Raw genomic sequence first — 15,579 nt, forward strand, 5'->3', positions numbered from 1 at the left:
GGATTGTTGTGCTTCAAAATCGTCTTGTCCTTGACGTCATCCTGGCCGATAGGGGCGGAGCTTGTAGGGTCATCGGATCAAGTTGCTGCATTTTCATACCAGAAAATTCGCCGTCAGTATATAAAGCCATAACCCGCCTTCATAAGATTATAAGCCAGATACACCAGAGCCCAGGCACCTGGACTTGGTCCGGTTGGTTTTGGGGCGTGTTGTCTGCCTGGGGATGGAGGATCCTATCCTTCCTAGGTATTGGCTTCCTTATACTATTCAGTTGCTGCTTATGTCTACAATGTGGGCCAGCGATTTGTGGTCTGTGTGCCACATCGTGTATCCCACATCCAAGATCCCGGAAGAAGAAAGAAGAACAAATGATGCTATATGAACAGATCGATGGATTGATGAAGATCGATATCTCCTGAGGGTCCGTAGGGGACAAGGAGGGAATGAGGAAATATGAATTTTGTGATCAGTTATGTCCCCTATCGTAGACCCCAACGGCTCCATGTGCATGCTATAAGTACATGTATGTTCCCTCCAGTTCCAGTTTTGAAGACGCAAATATATGTGCGTCCACCGTTAACATGTCCTCTTTCAGATCCGCCATGAATGGGTCAGATATTCCACTCCTAAGTATGAAAGGCCACCGACTTTATGTGGTTCACTTTCCACATTTTACAGATTCAGGCGAGTAGGCCCTGAATTCTGCCATCAAGCCTTTTCCTGCCTTCTGCCTCTGAAAGCTCCAGTCCGAGCCTGCATCTGTATCCATGAACTTTGTCCTACTCCCTGCGCGGCTAATGGTGCCTGATCCAGCCTGTTGCCTGCCAAAAACTGTATTTCACCTTCAAGATTATCTGCTCTGCTCCTCATCCAATGCATTCCTGTCTAGTAGTTTAGGTAAACATTCTTCCAGCTACCATGCAAAGGGCCAGGCCTCGCTGTCCTCATGCAAGTAATTCATAGCCCCTGTTACCATGGAAGATTCCTGCCCCCTCGCATCTCATATAGACACTTAGACGCTTGTACACGCACTAACAGTCAGTATAGAATAGATTCTATCCTAGAGACCTTTCCTTTTGGATAACACAGTTCTTTAAACATAGGATATTAGATATGATTTGGGATTAGGTTGACATGAACCCCAGACTTCTGTCTCCACATGTAGAGCTAAATGTCAAGTCCCCTTCACCCTCTAGTTGCACGTCAATCACACGTCATGCGGAAGCGCGCATCTCTGCCAAATATTTCTGCTGACATTGCAGGATTCTCTTATGGATCCACCCACTTGTGACATCATGTATAATGACGTTTTATAAGTTACGCCTATATGTCCGCCTTTTTTAGTTACGTATGCCTATTTTATCTGTATTATCAGCTGTTACGCCTCTTGCATCTGTTTCACTGTAATGCATTTCCTATAAAACTGATTATCTGTCAATAATGTATGCCCTTCCTTCCTGAACTCTCGTGGTGATGGAATTTGAAGCCTGCAATTCGAATTGTATTTCCTTTGTCAAGGAATAAAGCCTTTTAGAACCTCTAATACCACGGATTCTGCCTCTTATATTTACTGAGTTATTCTTACTAGACTTTACCGCATAAAAAATAGTACCGGTAATGAAATATTTACCACATAGCTAAGGTGTAAGACTCGTACTATGGCCTGATAGCTAAGGTCTTAGACTCGTACTCTGGCCTAATAGCTAAGGTCTTAGACTCGTACTCTGGCCTAATAGCTAAGGTCTTAACTCTTACTCTGGCCTAATAGCTAAGGTCTTAACTCTTACTCTGGCCTACTGGTTAAGGTCTTAACCCTTACTCTGGCCTAATAGCCAAGGTCTTAGACTCGTACTCTGGCCTACTGGTTAAGGTCTTAACTCTTACTCTGGCCTAATAGCTAAGGTCTTAGACTCGTACTCTGGCCTAATGGTTAAGGTCTTAACTCTTACTCTGGCCTAATAGCTAAGGTCTTAGACTCGTACTCTGGCCTAATAGCTAAGGTCTTAGACTCATACTCTGGCCTAATGGTTAAGGTCTTAATTCTTACTCTGGCCTAATAGCTAAGGTCTTAGACTCGTACTCTGGCCTACAGGTTAAGGTCTTAACTCTTACTCTGGCCTAATAGCTAAGGTCTTGACTCTTACTCTGGCCTAATAGCTAAGGTCTTAGACTCGTACTCTGGCCTACAGGTTAAGGTCATAACTCTTACTCTGGCCTAATGGCTAAGGTCTTGACTCTTACTCTGGCCTAATAGCTAAGGTCTTAGGCTCGTATTATGGCCTTCAGGTTAAGCTCTTAACTCTTACTCTGGCCTACTGGTTAAGGTCTTAACTCTTACTCTGGCGTAATAGCTAAGGTCTTAACTCTTACTCTGGCCTATTAGCTATGGTCTTAGACTCATAGTATGGCCTACAGGTTAAGGTCTTAACTCTTACTCTGGCCTACTGGTTAAGGTCTTAACTCTTACTCTGGCCTGATAGCTAAGTTCTTAACTCTTACTCTAGCCTAATAGCTAAGGTCTTATACTCGTACTATGGCCTACAGGTTAAGGTCTTAACTCTTACTCTGGCCTAATAGCTAAGGTCTTAGACTCGTACTCTGGCCTAATGGTTAAGGTCTTAACTCTTACTCTGGCCCAATAGCTAAGGTCTTAACTCTTACTCTGGCCTAATAGCTAAGGTCTTAGACTCGTACTCTGGACTAATGGTTAAGGTCTTAACTCTTACTCTGGCCTACTGGTTAAGGTCTTAACTCTTACTCTGGCCTAATAGCTAACATCTTAGACTCGTACTCTGGCCTAATGGTTAAGGTCTTAACTCTTACTCTGGCCTAATAGCTAAGGTCTTAACTCTTACTCTGGCCTAATAGCTAAGGTCTTAGACTCGTACTATGGCCTACAGGTTAAGGTCTTAACTCTTACTCTGGCCTACAGGTTAAGTTCTTAACTCTTACTCTGGCCTACTGGTTAAGGTCTTAAGTTTTACTCTGGCCTAATAGCTAAGGTCTTAGACTCGTACTCTGGCCTACTGGTTAAGGTGTTAACTCTTACTCTGGCCTACTGGTTAAGGTCTTAACTCTTACTCTGGCCTAATAGCTAAGGTCTTAGACTCGTACTCTGGCCTACTGCTTATGGTCTTAACTCTTACTCTGGCCTAATAGCTAAAGTCTTAACTCTTACTCTGGCCTACTGGATAAGGTCTTAACTCTTACTCTGGCCTAATAGCTAAGGTCTTAACTCTTACTCTGGCCTACTGGTTAAGGTCTTAACCCTTACTCTGGCCTAATAGCCAAGGTCTTAGACTCGTACTCTGGCCTAATAGCTAAGGTCTTAGACTCATACTCTGGCCTAATGGTTAAGGTCTTAATTCTTACTCTGGCCTAATAGCTAAGGTCTTAGACTCGTACTCTGGCCTACAGGTTAAGGTCTTAACTCTTACTCTGGCCTAATAGCTAAGGTCTTAGACTCGTACTCTGGCCTACAGGTTAAGGTCTTAACTCTTACTCTGGCCTAATAGCTAACGTCTTGACTCTTACTCTGGCCTAATAGCTAAGGTCTTAGACTCGTACTATGGCCTTCAGGTTAAGGTCTTAACTCTTACTCTGGCCTACTGGTTAAGGTCTTAACTCTAACTCTGGCGTAATAGCTAAGGTCTTAAATCTTACTCTGGCCTATTAGCTATGGTCTTAGACTCATAGTATGGCCTACAGGTTTAGGTCTTACCTCCTACTCTGGCCTACAGGTTAAGGTCTTAACTCTTACTCTGGCCTACTGGTTGAGGTCTTAGCTCTTACTCTGGCCTGATAGCTAAGTTCTTAACTCTTACTCTAGCCTAATAGCTAAGGTCTTATACTCGTACTATGGCCTACAGGTTAAGGTCTTAACTCTTACTCTGGCCTAATAGCTAAGGTCTTAGACTCGTACTCTGGCCTAATGGTTAAGGTCTTAACTCTTACTCTGGCCCAATAGCTAAGGTCTTAACTCTTACTCTGGCCTAATAGCTAAGGTCTTAGACTCGTACTCTGGACTAATGGTTAAGGTCTTAACTCTTACTCTGGCCTACTGGTTAAGGTCTTAACTCTTACTCTGGCCTAATAGCTAACATCTTAGACTCGTACTCTGGCCTAATGGTTAAGGTCTTAACTCTTACTCTGGCCTAATAGCTAAGGTCTTAACTCTTACTCTGGCTAAATAGCTAAGGTCTTAGACTCGTACTCTGGCTTAATGGTTAAGGTCTTAACTCATACTCTGGCCTAATAGCTAAGGTCTTAACTCTTACTCTGGCCTAATAGCTAAGGTCTTAGACTCGTACTATGGCCTACAGGTTAAGGTCTTAACTCTTACTCTGGCCTACAGGTTAAGTTCTTAACTCTTACTCTGGCCTACTGGTTAAGGTCTTAAGTTTTACTCTGGCCTAATAGCTAAGGTCTTAGACTCGTACTCTGGCCTACTGGTTAAGGTCTTAACTCTTACTCTGGCCTACTGGTTAAGGTCTTAACTCTTACTCTGGCCTAATAGCTAAGGTCTTAGACTCGTACTCTGGCCTACTGCTTATGGTCTTAACTCTTACTCTGGCCTAATAGCTAAAGTCTTAACTCTTACTCTGGCCTACTGGATAAGGTCTTAACTCTTACCCTGGCCTAATAGCTAAGGTCTTAGACTCGTACTCTGGCCTACAGGTTAAGGTCTTAACTCTCACTCTGGCCTACAGGTTAAGGTCTTAACTCTTACTCTGGCCTACTGGTTAAGGTCTTAAGTCTTACTCTGGCCTAATAGCTAAGGTCTTAGACTCGTACTATGGCCTACAGGTTAAGGTCTTAACTCTTACTCTGGCCTAACAGCCAAGGTCTTAACTCTTACTCTGGCCTAATAACTAAGTCTTAGACTCGTACTCTGGCCTACAGTTTAAGGTCTTAACTCTTACTCTGGCCTAATAGCTAAGGTCTTAGACTCATACTCTGGCCTTATGGTTAAGGTCTTAACTCTTACTCTGGCCTAATGGTTAAGGTATTAACTCTTACTCTGGCCTACTGGTTAAGGTCTTAACTCTTACTCTGGCCTAATAGCCAAGGTCTTAACTCTTACTCTGGCCTAATAGCTAAGGTCTTAGACTCGTACTATGGCCTACAGGTTAAGGTCTTAACTCTCACTCTCGCCTACTGGTTAAGGTCTTACCTCTTACTCTGGCCTAATAGCTAAGGTCTTAACTCTTACTCTGGCCTAATAGCTTAGGTCTTAGTCTCGTACTCTGGCCTAATGGTTAAGGTCTTAACTCTTACTCTCGCCTAATAGCTAAGGTCTTAACTCTTACTCTGGCCTAATAGCTAAGGTCTTAGACTCGTACTCTGGCCTACAGGTTAAGGTTTTAACTCTTACTCTGGCCTACTGGTTAAGGTCTTATCTCTTACTCTGGCCTAATAGCTAAGGTCTTAGACTCGTACTATGACCTACAGGTTAAGGTCTTAACTCTTACTCTGGCCCAATAGCTAAGGTCTTAGACTCGTACTCTGGCCTAATGGTTAATGTCTTAACTCTTACTCTGGCCTAATAGCTAAGGTCTTAACTCTTACTCTGGCCTAATAGCTAAGGTCTTAGACTCGTACTCTGGCCTAATGGATAAGGTCTTAACTCTTACTCTGGCCTAATGGTTAAGGTCTTAACTCTTACTCTGGCCTAATAGCTAAGGTCTTAGACTCGTACTCTGGCCTAATGGTTAAGGTCTTAACTCTTACTCAGGCCTAATAGCTAAGGTCTTAACTCTTACTCTGGCCTAATAGCTAAGGTCTTAGACTTGTACTATGGCCTACAGGTTAAGGTCTTAACTCTTACTCTGGCCTACTGGTTAAGGTCTTAACTCTTACTCTGGCCTAATAGCTAAGGTCTTAGACTCATACTCTGGCCTAATGGTTAATGTCTTAACTCTTACTCTGGCCTAATAGCTAAGGTGTTAGACTCGTATTCTGGCCTAATGGTTAAGGTCTTAACTCTTACTCTGGCCTAATAGCTAAGGTCTTAGACTCGTACTCTGGCCTAATGGTTAAGGTCTTAACTCTTAGTGTGGCCTAATAGCTAAGGTCTTAGACTCTTACTCTGACTTAATGGTTAAGGTCTTAGACTCTTACTCTGGCCTAATGGTTAAGGTCTTAACTCTTACTCTGGCCTAATGGTTAAGGTCTTAGACTCTTAATCTGGCCTAATGGTAAAGGTCTTAACTCTTACTCTGGCCAGACTCTTACTCTGGCCTAATGGTTAAGGTCTTAACTCTTACTCTGGCCTAATGGTTAAGGTCTTAGACTCTTACTCTGGCCTAATGGTTAAGGTCTTAGCTCTTACTCCGGCCTAATGGTTAAGGTCTTCGACTCTTTCTCTGGCCTAATGTTTAAGGTCTTTATTCTTACTCTGGCTTAATGGTTAAAGTCTTAACTCTTAGTCTGGCCTAATAGCTAAGGTCTTAGACTCGTATTCTGGCCTAATGGTTAAGGTCTTAACTCTTACTCTGGCCTAATAGCTATGGTGTAAGACTCGTACTATGGCCTGATAGCTAAGGTCTTAGACTCGTACTCTGGCCTAATAGCTAAGGTCTTAACTCTTACTCTGGCCTAATAGCTAAGGTCTTAACTCTTACTCTGGCCTAATAGCTAAGGTCTTAGACTCGTACTCTGGCCTAATAGCTAAGGTCCTAGACTCGTACTCTGGCCTAATAGCTAAGGTCTTAACTCTTACTCTGGCCTAATAGCTAAGGTCTTAACTCTTACTCTGGCCTAATAGCTAAGATCTTACACTCGTACTCTGGCCTAATAGCTAAGGTCTTAGACTCGTACTATGGCCTACAGGTTAAGGTCTTAACTCTTACTCTGGCCTACTGGTTAAGGTCTTAACTCTTACTCTGGCCTAATAGCTAAGGTCTTAGACTCGTACTCTGGCCTAATGGTTAAGGTCTTAACTCTTACTCTGGCCTAATAGCTAAGGTCTTAGACTCGTACTCTGGCCAGATGGTTAAGGTCTTAACTCTTAGTCTGGCCTAATAGCTAAGGTCTTAGACTCTTACTCTGACATAATGGTTAAGGTCTTAGACTCTCACTCTGGCCTAATGGTTAAGGTCTTAACTCTTACTCTGGCCTAATGGTTAAGGTCTTAGACTCTTAATCTGGCCTAATGGTAAAGGTCTTAACTCTTACTCTGGCCAGACTCTTACTCTGGCCTAATGGTTAAGGTCTTAACTCTTACTCTGGCCTAATGGTTAAGGTCTTAGACTCTTACTCTGGCCTAATGGTTAAGGTCTTAGCTCTTACTCCGGCCTAATGGTTAAGGTCTTAGACTCTTTCTCTGGCCTAATGTTTAAGGTCTTTATTCTTACTCTGGCTTAATGGTTAAAGTCTTAACTCTTACTCTGGCCTAATAGCTAAGGTCTTAACTCTTACTCTGGCCTAATAGCTAAGGTCTTACACTCGTACTCTGGTCTAATGGTTAGGATCTTAACTCTTAATCTGGCCTAATAGCTAAGGTCTTAGACTCGTATTCTGGCCTACTGGTTAAGGTCTTAACTCTTACTCTGGCCTACTGGTTTAGGTCTTAACTCTTACTCTGGCCTAATTGCTAAGGTCTTAGACTCGTACTCTGGCCTAATGGTTAAGGTCTTAACTCTTACTCTGGCCTAATAGCTAAGGTCTTAGACTCGTACTCTGGCCTAATAGCTAAGGTCTTAACTCTTACTCTGGCCTAATAGCTAAGGTCTTAACTCTTACTCTGGCCTAATAGCTAAGGTCTTAGACTCGTACTCTGGCCTAATAGCTAAGGTCTTAGACTCGTACTCTGGCCTAATGGTTAAGGTCTTAACTCTTACACTGGCCTACTGGTTAAGGTCTTAACTCTTACTCTGGCCTAATAGCTAAGGTCTTAGACTCGTACTCTGGCCTAATGGTTAAGGTCTTAACTCTTACTCTGGCCTACTGGTTAAGGTCTTAACTTTTACTCTGGCCTAAAAGCTAAGGTCTTAACTCTTACTCTGGCCTAATAGCTAAGGTCTTAGACTCGTACTCTGGCCTAATGGTTAAGGTCTTAACTCGTACTCTGGCCTAATAGCTAAGGTCTTAACTCTTACTCTGGCCTAATAGCTAAGGTCTTAGACTCGTACTATGGCCTACAGGTTAAGTTCTTAACTCTTACTCTGGCCTACTGGTTAAGGTCTTAACTCTTACTCTGGCCTAATAGCTAAGGTCTTAGACTCGTACTCCGGCCTAATGGTTAAGGTCTTAACTCTTACTCTGGCCTAATAGCTAAGGTCTTAACTCTTACTCTGGCCTAATAGCTAAGGTCTTAGTCTCGTACTCTGGCCTAATGGTTAAGGTCTTAACTCTTACTCTGGCCAACTGGTTAAGGTCTTAACTCTTACTCTGGCCTAATAGCTAAGGTCTTAGACTCGTACTCTGGCCTAATGGTGAAGGTCTTAACTCTTACTCTGGCCTACTGGTTAAGGTCTTAACTCCTACCCTGGCCTAATAGCTAAGTTCTTAACTCTTACTCTGGCCTAATAGCTAAGGTCTTAGACTCGTACTCTGGCCTAATGGTTAAGGTCTTAACTCTTACTCTGGCCTAATGGTTAAGGTCTTAACTCTTACTCTGGCCTAATAGCTAAGGTCTTAGACTCGTACTCTGGCCTAATGGTTAAGGTCTTAACTCTTACTCTGGCCTAATAGCTAAGGTGTAAGACTCGTACTATGGCCTGATAGCTAAGGTCTTAGACTCGTACTCTGGCCTAATAGCTAAGGTCTTAGACTCGTACTCTGGCCTAATAGCTAAGGTCTTAACTCTTACTCTGGCCTAATAGCTAAGGTCTTAACTCTTACTCTGGCCTACTGGTTAAGGTCTTAACCCTTACTCTGGCCTAATAGCCAAGGTCTTAGACTCGTACTCTGGCCTACTGGTTAAGGTCTTAACTCTTACTCTGGCCTAATAGCTAAGGTCTTAGACTCGTACTCTGGCCTAATGGTTAAGGTCTTAACTCTTACTCTGGCCTAATAGCTAAGGACTTAGACTCGTACTCTGGCCTAATAGCTAAGGTCTTAGACTCATACTCTGGCCTAATGGTTAAGGTCCTAATTCTTACTCTGGCCTAATAGCTAAGGTCTTAGACTCGTACTATGGCCTACAGGTTAAGGTCTTAACTCTTACTCTGGCCTACAGGTTAAGTTCTTAACTCTTACTCTGGCCTACTGGTTAAGGTCTTAAGTTTTACTCTGGCCTAATAGCTAAGGTCTTAGACTCGTACTCTGGCCTACTGGTTAAGGTGTTAACTCTTACTCTGGCCTACTGGTTAAGGTCTTAACTCTTACTCTGGCCTAATAGCTAAGGTCTTAGACTCGTACTCTGGCCTACTGCTTATGGTCTTAACTCTTACTCTGGCCTAATAGCTAAAGTCTTAACTCTTACTCTGGCCTACTGGATAAGGTCTTAACTCTTACTCTGGCCTAATAGCTAAGGTCTTAACTCTTACTCTGGCCTACTGGTTAAGGTCTTAACCCTTACTCTGGCCTAATAGCCAAGGTCTTAGACTCGTACTCTGGCCTACTGGTTAAGGTCTTAACTCTTACTCTGGCCTAATAGCTAAGGTCTTAGACTCGAACTCTGGCCTAATAGCTAAGGTCTTAGACTCATACTCTGGCCTAATGGTTAAGGTCTTAATTCTTACTCTGGCCTAATAGCTAAGGTCTTAGACTCGTACTCTGGCCTACAGGTTAAGGTCTTAACTCTTACTCTGGCCTAATAGCTAAGGTCTTGACTCTTACTCTGGCCTAATAGCTAAGGTCTTAGACTCGTACTCTGGCCTACAGGTTAAGGTCTTAACTCTTACTCTGGCCTAATAGCTAAGGTCTTGACTCTTACTCTGTCCTAATAGCTAAGGTCTTAGACTCGTACTATGGCCTTCAGGTTAAGGTCTTAACTCTTACTCTGGCCTACTGGTTAAGGTCTTAACTCTTACTCTGGCGTAATAGCTAAGGTCTTAACTCTTACTCTGGCCTATTAGCTATGGTCTTAGACTCATAGTATGGCCTACAGGTTTAGGTCTTAACTCCTACTCTGGCCTACAGGTTAAGGTCTTAACTCTTACTCTGGCCTACTGGTTAAGGTCTTAACTCTTACTCTGGCCTGATAGCTAAGTTCTTAACTCTTACTCTAGCCTAAAAGCTAAGGTCTTATACTCGTACTATGGCCTACAGGTTAAGGTCTTAACTCTTACTCTGGCCTAATAACTAAGGTCTTAGACTCGTACTCTGGCCTAATGGTTAAGGTCTTAACTCTTACTCTGGCCCAATAGCTAAGGTCTTAACTCTTACTCTGGCCTAATAGCTAAGGTCTTAGACTCGTACTCTGGACTAATGGTTAAGGTCTTAACTCTTACTCTGGCCTACTGGTTAAGGTCTTAACTCTTACTCGGGCCTAATAGCTAACATCTTAGACTCGTACTCTGGCCTAATGGTTAAGGTCTCAACTCTTACTCTGGCCTAATAGCTAAGGTCTTAACTCTTACTCTGGCTAAATAGCTAAGGTCGTATACTCGTACTCTGGCTTAGTGGTTAAGGTCTTAACTCATACTCTGGCCTAATAGCTAAGGTCTTAACTCTTACTCTGGCCTAATAGCTAAGGTCTTAGACTCGTACTATGGCCTACAGGTTAAGGTCTTAACTCTTACTCTGGCCTACAGGTTAAGTTCTTAACTCTTACTCTGGCCTACTGGTTAAGGTCTTAAGTTTTACTCTGGCCTAATAGCTAAGGTCTTAGACTCGTACTCTGGCATACTGGTTAAGGTCTTAACTCTTACTCTGGCCTACTGGTTAAGGTCTTAACTCTTACTCTGGCCTAATAGCTAAGGTCTTAGACTCGTACTCTGGCCTACTGCTTATGGTCTTAACTCTTACTCTGGCCTAATAGCTAAAGTCTTAACTCTTACTCTGGCCTACTGGATACGGTCTTAACTCTTACCCTGGCCTAATAGCTAAGGTCTTAGACTCGTACTCTGGCCTACAGGTTAAGGTCTTAACTCTTACTCTGGCCTACAGGTTAAGGTCTTAACTCTTACTCTGGCCTACTGGTTAAGGTCTTAACTCTTACTCTGGCCTAATAGCTAAGGTCTTAGACTCGTACTATGGCCTACAGGTTAAGGTCTTAACTCTTACTCTGGCCTAACAGCCAAGGTCTTAACTCTTACTCTGGCCTAATAACTAAGGTCTTAGACTCGTACTCTGGCCTACAGTTTAAGGTCTTAACTCTTACTCTGGCCTAATAGCTAAGGTCTTAGACTCATACTCTGGCCTTATGGTTAAGGTCTTAACTCTTACTCTGGCCTAATGGTTAAGGTATTAACTCTTACACTGGCCTACTGGTTAAGGTCTTAACTCTTACTCTGGCCTAATAGCCAAGGTCTTAACTCTTACTCTGGCCTAATAGCTAAGGTCTTAGACTCGTACTATGGCCTACAGGTTAAGGTCTTACCTCTCACTCTCGCCTACTGGTTAAGGTCTTACCTCTTACTCTGGCCTAATAGCTAAGGTCTTAACTCTTACTCTGGCCTAATAGCTTAGGTCTTAGACTCGTACTCTGGCCTAATGGTTAAGGTCTTAACTCTTACTCTGGCCTAATAGCTAAGGTCTTAACTCTTACTCTGGCCTAATAGCTAAGGTGTTAGACTCGTACTCTGGCCTACAGGTTAAGGTTTCAACTCTTACTCTGGCCTACTGGTTAAGGTCTTATCTCTTACTCTGGCCTAATAGCTAAGGTCTTAGACTCGTACTATGGCCTACAGGTTAAGGTCTTAACTCTTACTCTGGCCCAATAGCTAAGGTCTTAGACTCGTACTCTGGCCTAATGGTTAATGTCTTAACTCTTACTCTGGCCTAATAGCTAAGGTCTTAACTCTTACTCTGGCCTAATAGCTAAGGTCTTAGACTCGTACTCTGGCCTAATGGATAAGGTCTTAACTCTTACTCTGGCCTAATGGTTAAGGTCTTAACTCTTACTCTGGCCTAATAGCTAAGGTCTTAGACTCGTACTCTGGCCTAATGGTTAAGGTCTTAACTCTTACTCAGGCCTAATAGCTAAGGTCTTAACTCTTACTCTGGCCTAATAGCTAAGGTCTTAGACTCGTACTATGGCCTACAGGTTAAGGTCTTAACTCTTACTCTGGCCTACTGGTTAAGGTCTTAACTCTTACTCTGGCCTAATAGCTAAGGTCTTAGACTCATACTCTGGCCTAATGGTTAATGTCTTAACTCTTACTCTGGCCTAATAGCTAAGGTGTTAGACTCGTACTCTGTCCTAATGGTTAAGGTCTTAACTCTTACTCTGGCCTAATAGCTAAGGTCTTAGACTCGTACTCTGGCCTAATGGTTAAGGTCTTAACTCTTAGTGTGGCCTAATAGCTAAGGTCTTAGACTCTTACTCTGACTTAATGGTTAAGGTCTTAGACTCTTACTCTGGCCTAATGGTTAAGGTCTTAACTCTTACTCTGGCCTAATGGTTAAGGTCTTAGACTCTTAATCTGGCCTAATGGTAAAGGTCTTAACTCTTACTCTGGCCAGACTCTTACTCTGGCCTAATGGTTAAGGTCTTAACTCTTACTCTGGCCTAATGGTTAAGGTCTTAGACTCTTACTCTGGCCTAATGGTTAAGGTCTTAGCTCTTACTCCGGCCTAATGGTTATAGTCTTTATTCTTACTCTGGCTTAATGGTTAAAGTCTTAACTCTTAGTCTGGCCTAATAGCTAAGGTCTTAGACTCGTACTCTGGTCTAATGGTTAGGATCTTAACTCTTACTCTGGCCTAATAGCTAAGGTCTTAGACTCGTACTCTGGCCTACTGGTTAAGGTCTTAACTCTTACTCTGGCCTACTGGTTAAGGTCTTAACTCTTACTCTGGCCTAATAGCTAAGGTCTTAGACTCGTACTCTGGCCTAATGGTTAAGGTCTTAACTCATACTCTGGCCTACTGGTTAAGGTCTTAACTCTTACTCTGGCCTACAGGTTAAGGTCTTAACTCTTACTCTGGCCTACTGGTTAAGGTCTTAATTCTTACTCTGGCCTAATAGCTAAGGTCTTAACTCTTACTCTGGCCTAATAGCTAAGGTCTAAGACTCGTACTATGGCATACAGGTTAGGTCTTAACTTTTACTCTGGCCTACTGGTTAAGGTCTTAACTCTTACTCTGGCCTAATAGCTAAGGTCTTAGACTCGTACTCTGGCCTAATAGCTAAGGTCTTAACTCTTAGTCTGGCCTAATAGCTAAGGTCTTAGACTCGTACTCTGACCTAATGTTTAAGGTCTTAACTCTTACTCTGGCCTAATAGCTAAGGTGTTAGACTCGTACTCTGGCCTAATGGTTAAGGTCTTAACTCTTACTCTGGCCTAATAGCTAAGGTCTTAGACTCGTACTATAGGTTAAGGTCTTAACTCTTACTCTGGCCTACTGGTTAAGGTCTTAACTCTTACTCTGGCCTAATAGCTAAGGTCTTAGACTCGTACTGTGGCCTACTGGTTAAGGTCTTAACTCTTACTCTGGCCTAATAGCTAAGGTCTTAGACTCGTACTCTGGCCTAATGGTTAACGTCTTAACTCTTACTCTGGCCTAATAGCTAAGGTCTTAGACTCGTACTCTGGCCTAATAGCTAAGGTCTTAGACTCATACTCTGGCCTAATGATTAAGGTCTTAATTCTTACTCTGGCCTAATAGCTAAGGTCTTAGACTCATACTCTGGCCTACAGGTTAAGGTCTTAACTCTTACTCTGGCCTACTGGTTAAGGTCTTGACTCTTACTCTGGCCTAATATCTAAGGTCTTAGACTCGTACTGTGGCCTTCAGGTTAAGGTCTTAACTCTTACTCTGGCCTACTGGTTAAGGTCTTAACTCTTACTCTGGCCTTATAGCTAAGGTCTTAACTCTTACTCTGGCCTATTAGCTAAGGTCTTAGACTCATAGTATGGCCTACAGGTTTAGGTCTTAACTCCTACTCTGGCCTACAGGTTAAGGTCTTAACTCTTACTCTGGCCTACTGGTTAAGGTCTTAACTCTTACTCTGGCCTGATAGCTAAGTTCTTAACTCTTACTCTGGCCTAATAGCTAAGGTCTCATACTCGTACTATGGCCTACAGGTTAAGGTCTTAACTCTTTCTCTGGCCTAATAGCTAAGGTCTTAGACTCGTACTCTGGCCTAACGGTTAAGGTCTTAACTCTTACTCTAGCCCAATAGCTAAGGTCTTAACTCTTACTCTGGCCTAATAGCTAAGGTCTTAGACTCGTACTCTGGCCTAATAGTTAAGGTCTTAACTCTTACTCTGGCCTAATAGCTAAGGTCTTAACTCTTACTCTGGCCTAATAGCTAAGGTCTTAGTCTCGTACTATGGCCTACAGGTTAAGGTCTTAACTCTTACTCTGGCCTACAGGTTAAGTTCTTAACTCTTACTCTGGCCTACTGGTTAAGGTCTTAACTTTTACTCTGGCCTAATAGCTAAGGTCTTAGACTCTTACTCTGACATAATGGTTAAGGTCTTAACTCTTACTCTGGCCTAATAGCTAAGGTCTTAACTCTTACTCTGGCCTAATAGCTAAGGTCTTAGACTCGTACTCTGGCCTAATGGATAAGGTCTTAACTCTTACTCTGGCCTAATGGTTAAGGTCTTAACTCTTACTCTGGCCTAATAGCTAAGGTCTTAGACTCGTACTCTGGCCTAATGGTTAAGGTCTTAACTCTTACTCTGGCCTAATAGCTAAGGTCTTAGACTCGTACTATGGCCTACAGGTTAAGGTCTTAACTCTTACTCTGGCCTACTGGTTAAGGTCTTAACTCTTACTCTGGCCTAATAGCTAAGGTCTTAGACTCATACTCTGGCCTAATGGTTAATGTCTTAACTCTTACTCTGGCCTAATAGCTAAGGTGTTAGACTCGTACTCTGTCCTAATGGTTAAGGTCTTAACTCTTACTCTGGCCTAATAGCTAAGGTCTTAGACTCGTACTCTGGCCTAATGGTTAAGGTCTTAACTCTTAGTGTGGCCTAATAGCTAAGGTCTTAGACTCTTACTCTGACTTAATGGTTAAGGTCTTAGACTCTTACTCTGGCCTAATGGTTAAGGTCTTAACTCTTACTCTGGCCTAATGGTTAAGGTCTTAGACTCTTAATCTGGCCTAATGGTAAAGGTCTTAACTCTTACTCTGGCCTAATGGTTAAGGTCTTAACTCTTACTCTGGCCTAATGGTTAAGGTCTTAGACTCTTACTCTGGCCTAATGGTTAAGGTCTTAGCTCTTACTCCGGCCTAATGGTTATAGTCTTTATTCTTACTCTGGCTTAATGGTTAAAGTCTTAACTCTTAGTCTGGCCTAATAGCTAAGGTCTTAGACTCGTACTCTGGTCTAATGGTTAGGATCTTAACTCTTACTCTGGCCTAATAGCTAAGGTCTTAGACTCGTACTCTGGCCTACTGGTTAAGGTCTTAACTCTTACTCTGGCCTACTGGTTAAGGTCTTAACTCTTACTCTGGCCTAATAGCTAAGGTCTTAGACTCGTACTCTGGCCTAATGGTTAAGGTCTTAACTC

This window comes from Triturus cristatus, chromosome 6 (assembly GCF_964204655.1).
Source record: "Triturus cristatus chromosome 6, aTriCri1.1, whole genome shotgun sequence".
Lineage (NCBI taxonomy): Eukaryota > Metazoa > Chordata > Amphibia > Caudata > Salamandridae > Triturus > Triturus cristatus.